Source organism: Astatotilapia calliptera, chromosome 23 (assembly GCF_964374335.1).
Source record: "Astatotilapia calliptera chromosome 23, fAstCal68.1, whole genome shotgun sequence".
Classification (NCBI taxonomy): Eukaryota; Metazoa; Chordata; class Actinopteri; order Cichliformes; family Cichlidae; genus Astatotilapia; species Astatotilapia calliptera.
The window spans coordinates 48,441,834-48,453,910 of NC_137443.1; positions in this window are offsets into that span (position 1 = coordinate 48,441,834).

Consider the following 12,077-nt stretch of genomic DNA (forward strand, 5'->3'; position numbering starts at 1 on the left):
TTTAGTCTCTAGCCTCTGATGCACTGGAGTCTATATGAACTGTTGTGCAACTTGCATGTGAGTGTTTTTTATGTAATTTTTTATTGCAGGATGATAGCTTTGCAGAGAGCTGTTAATCTCCACACCTCCAGTATGTAATAACAGCTTTTTGTAATACATTCTGAGGCTCCAAGCACACAGCTGAGATTTTGCTGATGACATCACTATGGCAACATCAAGTTTTTTTCTTCACTCCAGAGCAACAAAATGCATTACGCAACTATTTTCACAGGCTGAGTAAGACTGTCATGATGGGTAAAATGAGGCTGGCATTTAAAACCAGCAAAAAATGATCAGTGTGTGTCTAGTAGCATACCAAAAGCTAGAATACCTGTGCAACACACACACACACACACATATATATATATATATATATATATATATATACATACACACACACACACACACACACACCCAGCACGCCCCTGTGGGCAGTTTATCCTTCAAGCTCGGGTCCTCTACCAGAGGCCTGGGAGCTTGAGGGTCCTGCGCAGTATCTTAGCTGTTCCCAGGACTGCGCTCTTCTGGACAGAGATCTCCGATGTTGTTCCCGGGATCTGCTGGAGCCACTCGCCTAGCTTGGGAGTCACCGCACCTAGTGCTCCGATTACCACGGGGACCACCGTTACCTTCACCCTCCACATCCTGTCGAGCTCTTCTCTGAGCCCTTGGTATTTCTCCAGCTTCTCGTGTTCCTTCTTCCTGATATTGCTGTCATTCGGAACCGCTACATCGATCACTACGGCCGTCTTCTTCTGTTTGTCTACCACCACTATGTCCGGTTGGTTAGCCACCACCATTTTGTCCGTCTGTATCTGGTTATGGCGTTCCATGTATGCCTTGCCTGCTAGCATCTTACACCCTGCTGTTATGTGCTGGATTGTCTCTGGGGCATCTTTACACAGCCTGCACCTGGGGTCTTGCCTGGTGTGATAGACCCCAGCCTCTATGGATCTTGTACTCAGAGCTTGTTCTTGTGCTGCCATGATTAGTGCCTCTGTGCTGTCTTTCAGTCCAGCTTTGTCCAGCCACTGGTAGGATTTCTGGATATCAGCCACCTCCTCTATCTGCCGGTGGTACATACCGTGCAGGGGCCTGTCCTTCCATGATGGTTCCTCGTCTCCCTCCTCTTTCTTGGGTTTCTGCTGCCTGAGGTATTCACTGAGCACTCGGTCAGTTGGGGCCATCTTCCCAATGTATTCTTGGATGTTCCTTGTCTCATCCTGGACTGTGGTGCTGACACTCACCAGTCCCCGGCCCCCTTCCTTCCGCTTAGCGTACAGCCTCAAGGTGCTGGACTTGGGGTGAAACCCTCCATGCATGGTAAGGAGCTTTCTTGTCTTTATGTCAGTGGCTTCTATCTCCTCCTTTGGCCAGCCTATTACCCCAGCAGGGTACCTGATCACGGGCAGGGCGTACGTGTTGATGGCCCGGATCTTGTTCTTACCATTCAGCTGACTCCTCAGGACTTGCCTGACCCTCTGCAGGTACTTGGTGGTTGCAACTTTTCTAGCGGCCTCTTCATGGTTCCCATTTGCCTGCGGGATCCCCAGGTACTTGTAACTGTCCTCTATGTCTGCAATGTTGCCTTCTGGTAGTTCAATCCCCTCAGTTCTGACTACCTTCCCTCTCTTTGTTACCATCCGACTACACTTCTCCAGTCCGAACGACATCCCGATGTCATTGCTGTATAGCCTGGTAGTGTGGATCAATGAATCGATGTCTCGTTCACTCTTGGCATACAGCTTGATGTCATCCATGTACAGGAGGTGGCTGACAACTGCTCCGTTCCGTAGTCGGTATCCGTAGCCAGTCTTGTTAATGATCTCACTGAGGGGGTTCAGGCCTATGCAGAACAGCAGTGGGGACAGAGCATCTCCTTGGTAGATCCCGCACTTGATGGTAACTTGTGCTATGGGCTTGGAGTTGGCCTCTAGTGTTGTACGCCACATCCCCATTGAGTTCCTGATGAAGGCTCTTAGGGTCCCATTGATCTTGTACAGTTCTAGGCATTCCAGTATCCAGCTGTGGGGCATTGAGTCATAGGCCTTCTTGTAATCAATCCAGGCAGTGCACAGGTTGGTCAGTCTGGTCTTGCAGTCTCGGCTGACTGTTCTGTCTACCAGTAGCTGGTGTTTTGCGCCTCTGGTATTCTTGCCCATCCCTTTCTGTGCCCCACTCATGTATTGACCCATGTGCCTGTTCATCTTAGCCAATATGATGCCTGACAGGAGCTTCCATGTAGTACTGGGGCAGGTTATTGGTCGGTAGTTGGAGGGGACCGGTCCCTTCTTGGGGTCCTTGGGGATCAGGACAGTCCGACCTTCGGTTAACCATTCCGGGTGTCTCTCGTTAACTAGCAGCTGGTTCATTTGTGCTGCCAGACGCTCGTGGAGTGCGAGATCATATATATATATATATATATATATATATATATATATATATATAGATAGATAGATAGATAGATAGATAGATAGATAGATAGATAGATAGATAGATAGATAGATAGATAGATAGATAGATAGATAGATAGATAGATAGATAGATAGATAGATAGATAGATATCTGTAGCAGTCCCAGCTTTTTGAGTTTAGGAGTAAACCAGGGTTTGTCATTGTTATAACTCACCCTGGTGTGTGATGGCACAATGCTGTCCTCGCAGAAGTGGATATAGGAGGTTACAGTGTCCGTAAACTCATCCAAGCTGTTAGAAGCAGCCTTCATTGTGTCCCAGTCTGTAGACTCCAAACACGTGCGAAGCTCCTCCACAGCCTCGTTGCTCCACAGTTTTTTAGTTCTCATGACAGGTTTGGAGAGCTTCAGCCTCTGTCTGTACGCGGGGATTAGGTGGATCATGATGTGGTCAGAAAGTTTGGGAAGCTCTTGGCTCAGATTGGCTTTGTTAAAGTCCACAAGAGCAATAATGAGAGAGTCCGGGAATGTCTGCTCCATGTGCATGTGACACACTAATGTGTGATCCCATCAGAAGTAGTACTTGTTAAAAAAATGAGAGATTTGTCACCGAAGTGAGCTATGTGTAATGAGGTAGTTGCACCCCCCCCAGCCTCCGGGTGGCGCATTGCTCAGTGAGACAGAATAGCGAGGTCATAGGTCCTCCTCTCCAATATGGCAGAAGCGAGGCAAAGAGAAACTTCACCAGTCGTCTCTGTCTCATCATTTCCCTGTTTTGCAGGTTTGTAACCGGTAAAACTACATTAAAACGGTTGTAAAATATTGATAAGAAACACAGCTAAATGTGGGGGTATAAATCAGTGGGTAAACCCTGTTATTTGTTACGTTGTATGAAGTAGAAGGACTGGAAAAATGCCAAAGCCTAGCCAGCCGCGGGCGCCATTTTGGTTTCCTTTCTCCACTTATGTCAGGTCGTTTTAGCTGAATAAGCTCCTTGTTGTGTCCTGATATTGTGAATATGAATGTTAATCTGCTGTTGGCAGTGAAGAACGACTGTTTACTGGTTCTGAAAAGTGATTTTGAGAATGTTAAAGCTAAAGCTAAGCCTGCCAGCATACATATGACTCTTTCATGTATTCGTGAGCTACTAAGCTAAATTGGTTTAAGACCAAGCACTGGTATGTTGGTTAAAACAATCAGAATACATAGGTATTTGGGTTAAAAGTTAAATAGAGGTAAAAATGTATTCGAACATGCACTTCATATTATTTTGAATTGTCATTCAGAGAGAATAGCTGAGTGGATGATTTAATAATGGATTGGATTTATATAGCGCTTTTCAAGGCACCCAAAGCATTTTACAATGCCACTATTCAGTCACTCTCACATTCACACACTGGTGGAGGCAGCTACGGTTGTAGCCACAGCTGCCCTGGGGCAGACTGACAGAAGCGAGGCTGCCATATCGCGCCATCGGCCCCTCTGGCCAACACCAGTAGGCGGTAGGTAAAGTGTCTTGCCCAAGGACACAACGACCAGGACAGAGAGCCCGGGGATTGAACCAGCGACCTTCCGGTTACAAATACGCGTCCCAACCCCCTGAGCCACGGTCGCCCCTATTTAAAGGTCACTACACATGAAGTATTTTTGTTTTCTATGTCCAGACGGTTGTATTCTTATTTCTGTTGCATATGAAGAATGGTGGTGCTGCAAATTAAAAATACATGTGATTGTATAAATAAATATGGCAGAAGCGAGGCAAAGAGAAACTTCACCAGTCGTCTCTGTCTCATCATTTCCCTGTTTTGCAGGAACATTTAATCTGTTTTACCGGCCCAAACTCTGGGTCGGTTACATGCAGTATCTGCTCCACGAGGGCGCACTGAGCGGCCTGCACATCTGCATCTGGCGGGATGTAAACTGTGGCCAAGATGAATGAAGCAAACTCCCGTGGAGAATAAAACGGTTTGCAGTGAATAAAAAGGTATTACAGAGAGGAAGAGCAGTGCTGAGCAATCACTGTTACATCTGTGCACCAGCCACTATTAATGTAGAAGCAGACGCCTCCACCTGTGGTCTTACCAGAGAGAGAGGCCTGCCGTGAATGAGGAAAAACATGACTTTGTCTTGCAATGCCAAAGCTAGGGTGACATCTGTTGTTTTGCTGTTATCTTGAGAGGGTGATATTGTGGGGGCTTTTTTTGTTGTTTTGTTGTTTTTTGTGTGTGTTTTAAATTCAATCAAGTTTTATTTACATAGCATCAAATAACAATTACAGTTGTCTTGAGGCACTTTATATTATAATATTTACAATAATACAATATGAGCAAGCGCTTGGCAACAAGTGACCTTTTAACTGGAAGATACCTCCATCAGAACCAGGCCCAGGTAAGGGCAGCCATCTGTGTGGGGGGCTGAGTGGAGGGAGACAGGACAAAAACACGCAGAGAGTCAGAGGTTATCAGTAATGACAAACAATTACATGCAAAGTGGTGTATAAACACATAGTGAGTGAAAAAGCTGTGTAAAAAGAAACACTCATGGATGATGATAGCACCAACAGCTGCTCTAACTATATGTTTTAGTAAAAAGGACAGTTTGAAGCTTAATCTTAAAAGTAGAGATAGTGTCTGTCTCCTGAATCCAAACTGGAAGCTGGTTCCACAGAAGAGGAAAAGCTGTGCCTCCCATTCTGCTTTTAAATATCCTAAGCCCGCAATCTGAGTGTGAAGTGCTCTAATAGGGTGATATGGTGCTATACGGCCTCTAAGGTTATCCAAGACATTTGTAAGTAAATGGTAAATGGCCTGTATTTATATAGCGCTTTTCTAGTCCCTAAGGACCCCAAAGCGCTTTACATATCCAGTCATCCACCCATTCACACACACATTCACACACTGGTGATGGCAAGCTACATTGTAGCCACAGCCACCCTGGGGCGCACTGACAGAGGCGAGGCTGCCGGACACTGGCGCCACCGGGCCCTCTGACCACCACCAGTAGGCAACGGGTGAAGTGTCTTGCCCAAGGACACAACGACCGAGACTGTCCAAGCCGGGGCTCGAACCGGCAACCTTCCGATTACAAGGCGAACGCCCAACTCTTGAGCCACGATCAAGAGAAATGGATAAGAATTTATCCATTTCTGTACACATTTCCAACAGCACCTTAAGTCTGCATACAGTGGGGCAAAAAAGTATTTAGTCAGCCACCGATTGTGCAAGTTCCCCCACCTAAAATGATGACAGAGGTCAGTAATTTGCACCAGAGGTACACTTCAACTGTGAGAGACAGAATGTGAAAAAAAAATCCATGAATCCACATGGTAGGATTTGTAAAGAATTTATTGGTAAATCAGGGTGGAAAATAAGTATTTGGTCAATAACAAAAATACAACTCAATACTTTGTAACATAACCTTTGTTGGCAATAACAGAGGTCAAACGTTTACTATAGGTCTTTACCAGGTTTGCACACACAGTAGCTGGTATTTTGGCCCATTCCTCCATGCAGATCTTCTCGAGAGCAGTGATGTTTTGGGGCTGTCGCCGAGCAACACGGACTTTCAACTCCCGCCACAGATTTTCTATGGGGTTGAGGTCTGGAGACTGGCTAGGCCACTCCAGGACTTTCAAATGCTTCTTACGGAGCCACTCCTTTGTTGCCCGGGCGGTGTGTTTTGGATCATTGTCATGTTGGAAGACCCAGCCTCGTTTCATCTTCAAAGTTCTCACTGATGGAAGGAGGTTTTGGCTCAAAATCTCACGATACATGGCCCCATTCATTCTGTCCTTAACACGGATCAGTCGTCCTGTCCCCTTGGCAGAAAAACAGCCCCATAGCATGATGTTTCCACCCCCATGCTTCACAGTAGGTATGGTGTTCTTGGGATGCAACTCAGTATTCTTCTTCCTCCGAACACGACGAGTTGAGTTTATACCAAAAAGTTCTACTTTGGTTTCATCTGACCACATGACATTCTCCCAATTTTTTCACACCAAGCTGCTTGCCTGTTGTAGATTCACTCTTCCCAGTCTGGTGCAGGTCTACAATACTTTTCCTGGTGTCCTTCGAAAGCTCTTTGGTCTTGGCCATGGCGGAGTTTGGAGTCTGACTGTTTGAGGCTGTGGACAGGTGTCTTTTATACAGATGATGAGTTCAAACAGGTGCCATTCATACAGGTAACGAGTGGGGGACAGAAAAGCTTCTTACAGAAGACGTTACAGGTCTGTGAGAGCCAGAGATTTTCCTTGTTTGAGGTGACCAAATACTTATTTTCCACCCTGATTTACGAATAAATTCTTTACAAATCCTACCATGTGGATTCATGGATTTTTTTTTCACATTCTGTCTCTCACAGTTGAAGTGTACCTCTGGTGCAAATTACTGACCTCTGTCATCATTTTAGGTGGGGGAACTTGCACAATCGGTGGCTGACTAAATACTTTTTTGCCCCACTGTATTCTCACAGGACAGGGCATTACAAGCATGCTGCAGGAACTCCTGCTGTCCACCCCATTACAGAGCCTTTTCTTTTAGTAGAGCTCCTCATCCTGGCTGCAGGTGGGCTCCCAACACTACCTGACAGAATCCCGCACTAGTGCAGAGGACAGTCTGCAGATCTGCCTGTGCCCCTCCTTGGGCTACTACCAAATGGGTACTCCTTCCTGATGCTACTGGATCTTAGCATGCACCCAGCACTGGACCTGGGCCTACTCCTTTTTTAGCCCCAGTTCCACATTCCCAGGAACATTTTCAGTATTTTCATGTAGACATATATTTATCGAAACGACAATGGAACATTAAGAAAAACAAACCATGTACACGGCCAAAAAAATAACAGGTTTCTTCCTTACTTGCTACAAAGACAGACTAAACTAAACATGCAGCTAATTATTGTGCTGAATGGTAAATGGTCTGGTTCTTGTATACTCATTCAAACAGGCACTTTTTTATGCACTTTCTATCTAACATTCACACTCCCATTGATGCATTGGAGACCAACTTGGTGTGCAGACTGGAACAGATGGGGATCGAACCTTCCAACTAGTATGTGACTGGCTCTACCACCCGAGCTTTCTGTCACCTATACCATGTTTCAGTGCAACTAAAGTGGCCAAGACGTTCCAAATGCAGGACTCACGGAGAACAAAGTTCAAAATCCAAACACTTAATCCAAAAGAAGCAATACATAGTGAGGGAGGAGGACAGTGGGGTAGCAGACAAAGGTCATAGTCCGATAAACAGTTCTATATATCATATGCACAAGGAAAGATCCAAAGTAAAAGAGACAAAAGCATAAAAAAGTTTGAATAATGAAACTAGACCATCTGGCAACTGTAACGAGAACAGCTGCAGGTATGAGGAGAATGATAACTAAATGAAAACAGGACTGGCACAGAAGAATGGGAAGCAGAACACAAGCTGGGAATACAACGGAAGTGTAAGAAAATGAGCAACTTTTAAATAAAATAATAAATAACTAATGTTATACAGATAGGACCCATCAGGTTGGGGCATACACTTACTGAGGATGAAAAACTACCAATGGGAAGCACTACAGAGATACCTGAACAGACTCTGCTCATCCATCTCTGGAGCAACGGTCATAACATTCCTCTGACAGACTTACCTGGACTGGATCCACTGAATAAAGGATATAATCAGTGAACTGTGAAACCTGTTTTTGTTGTGTGTTGTTGTGAATTGTGACTTTTTTTCTTAATAAAGTCACAGTATTAATGTGTTATTTAGTCACATTTCCAGAGAGAGTTATGTATGCAATTTGTATGAAATTATAGGGGAAGTGTGTCTCTGTGCATGTGTGTGTACATGGTGGCCCCACAGTGCTGTGAAGTCACTCAATCCTCCTGCAGCCCCCCTCCCGACATGCCTGAAATGCTCTCCAAACACTTTAATGGGGGTGGAAAACAGTATTTACATGGAGACGCTGTGAAAATGAATTCAAGGCCAACTGTAAAATCAGGAGGAGTTTCCATCACTCATGCTAATTAGAAGGCCCTCGGAGTGCAAACCTCTGTAAAAGCTGAACTATTCCTGAACTGAAGTTCCACCCAGAGGCATCATCGCTCTGCTTGGATTTAACTTCCTTCACTTCCCTGACCCTGAACTCACACCCAAAGAATCTGACTTCACCGTGAGCTTCACAGTTCACAAGGAAATGAGATATTGTTCAAAGAAATGCAAAAACAAAATCTAGAGCTCTTTGCTCTTTCGTCCAGTATCTGTATCATTTATTTTTCAGTTGAGCCTACAACAGTTGGCGGCTTGTTTTCACAGTCAGCACCTGTGACAGTGTCATGTAGTGAGAGAATGTGTTGTGGTTTTAGATTGTGGCTTTATTAAAGATGCATTGATTTCTTGTTTTATCCCTTAGAGGTGTAATATGGAGGAAGTTCAACATAGCCGGGCTTTCTTTGCGTAGGAGATAACAGGTTGTCAGTTTTCTGTGTTAAGCTGTGCGTTCTGCTTCAGGCTCTGTGAACAAGCACATAAAAGGAGACGTTTCATATATCATTTGACTCTTCTTCAGCACATAATAATCCCTATAAGTGCTGCCTGCTCCACTTAGAAACATAATTAGATGAAGGTGGAACAATGATAAAATCTATATGGTAAAATGCAATGCAAGATGGTTGCAAACAAGCTGTTAATGTTGCACAAGGCACCAGAGTGGTAGCATAAACATTTTAACATGAGTTCATTCTTTTAATGTTGAGTGCACTCTCAGTGCTGCTGTTCATTTCTACTGTGACAGCTGCACCTTAGAACTCTGAAACTTTAAACTGCATACGTTTAAACATTAAAGGGTCCTCGGTGTGTTTAGTTCCACTGGTTAACATGCAGGACGTGGAAATCCCTTCAGCTTGGTGGCAGATCAAAGTGATTGATTGTATTGATTGCAGGTATTCACTGTGCGTTTTCTGTGTCAGGAGCTGCAGGTGCAGGGCTGTTAAAGAGACTTGGCAGTAGCCTGGAAGAAAAATATTTTTACTTTTATTTTTCGCATCTCCAACTTAATCCATGCACGCTGAACTGACCAATAGGTATCCACAAACTTTACAAGTGCACTTCATTCATGATGTTAGTGAGGCATAGCTTAGCTTGCAGATAAAAACATATCTGTCCTGACCAGGTAATGTGTTCTCCATTAATCATTATGGTGCTTTATCCAGTAACAACAGAGCTACCTGACACAGGAAACTGACTTTAAGCTCAGTGTAACCTATACATTTGTCTTTGTGGTGCACTCTTTGGTTTCTTCACACTATCGTCAGGCTCCTTTGGTAGTTCACCACCATCGGTCTCCACTTAACCTGTCAGTCTCCCAAGCATCTATGCCCTCTTTGTAACACTCCCCAGTTGCCAGATTGTCTTTGTACAACGCAGTAGTTTTTAATTTTCTTATATCACTAGTCAAGTTCTCCTTAAACACTGTATGAGAACCTTTAGCTGTTTTTTGGACTTTGATTGCCAGAATCACTTGCTTTGACGACTGATGTCATATGTCTGGGTTTTCTCTCATATTCAAAACCTTTACATTGTTTCTGTTTTCTATTACGAACAACGAGTGAAGTCAGGTTACAGTGGCACTGTTTAGAGGAATTTCTGTCAGGTGGAGAAGTTGAGGATAAAACATTTGACATTGACCATTTTACAAACTGCTCCTTAGCTTTGAACCAAAACAACATGTGCTGATAGTTTGCGGCTGTTATGGTGTACAGATTTACCCATTTCCTCTATTCACAAAAACATGAGGCGTGGGATGATGATCTACAGGACGATGCCTTTAAAAGCAAAGCACAGCACACGACGGCAGCGCCTCCTTTGGTTGTGACACTCACTACCAACTACCTCAAAACAGATTTCAGATTTAAGTTTTGTTTTAAGAAGACACAGTCCGTTCCTGGTGCAGGAACCTCCAGGGTATAAATGATTTATTACAACATATATAACATATTGTCATTATATTCATAGAGAGCCTGCATTTAGTGAGCACAGACAGCAGCATACTTTAAATAAACTGTATCGAAACATCATTTCTGGGAGGAGATCACAGCTCTACAACCGCAAATCAGAACAAAGGGAGGTTGTAGCCAATCAACAGTCGCACAGGATTATTTTGCTGCCAAACAAATAATCCATCTTTATCCAGCATGGCAGCTGTGTGACTGTGCCCTCCCACCCTGCCACTTACTGTCCAACAGATAGAGCTCTAATGCAGCTATAATGAACATTTGACATAGTTTGTTTCCTCACGCTGCTGACTCACACGGCCAGGAGACATGCGTGATTACACAAACTAATGCCCACAGCTTATAATTTTATATGATTAAACAACATTTCTAAAACCAGGCAGTGTGAGCTGCAACATCTGCAGTGCCTGCCAGCAGCTAATGGGCACTCAGTGACCACAGCCAGTGACCACAGCCAGTGACCACAGCCAGTGAACAGCGTGCTGCAGAGCAGGGACTGCTTTTACCAAGTCAAGGTCATGGACTCAAGTTGATTCCCTTTAGCCCAGTTTTACATTCTGGGTTTGTTTCAGGTTTTCTGGTACAAGTATTCAGGATATTAGTACAGATGTTTATCCAAATATTGCCCCCCTGATAAGGAGAGACTGACAGCTATATAGGCTCCACATTGTATTTGCTTTTCAGTCATTTCGCTATGATTTAAAATGTAAAACTAATAGCTGGATGTTGATTTGAATGCCAACCAGAATAATATAGATCAGTTATTCGTTGAATCCTGCCATGGTGGGCCCCCCACAGAGCTCCATGTTTCTCTGGAGTGAGTTGGATAAAACATGGAGACACTGAAAACAATCCCCTGTAGACTATATGATGTGATGACTCAAACGTTTGCAGTGCCCACAGAGTAAGAAAGTCCGAATGGAGAACACCGTGACGATGACAGGAATCACTAGATTTTGATTTGTTTAGCTAGTGAACTAGATGGAGTTATTTACATTTGGTTGTAATGTTAACAACACGTCTTTTTGTGTGCTTGTTTGGTTACTGAGTCAATGCCCCAAGGCTCGGATTAAAGCAAGTTAAATATTTCTGGGCAGGCTTGGAATAGCCACGATAATCACAATCAGAATACTTAATATGTTAATATGTTGTACTGCAGCAGAACAAGACTTTTCTCCTTTCTGACACCTCCATCAAGCTCCACAGTCACAGCATTGCTGGCCCTGCAGATCCACAGCACAGGTGATGCTACTGGCCACAACAAACTCATAAAAGGTCCTGGGCATCATCCAGCAGATATTAAATGACCTTCAAAGAATAGAGACGACTCAGGTCCTTCTTCTCCTGTGTTTTTGAAAGCCATGTAAAATCTAATGCAATGGCACAGAAAAGAAGTGAATGATAACAAGGTTTATGTGATCAGACAGAAGAGACCATTCAGAATTGGGAGTGGAACTATCACAGCCTAACGGCTGACATACTTTGATTAAAAGACACAGTAAACACCAGCTGCACCATCCAGATATGTGCGCCACCTCAGACCTCACCTTTACATTGTGATGCATGACGCCCCATCTGTCTGCCGTCCTGTTGCTCAGTGCACTGTCTGATCAACAGCACAGAAACAGCT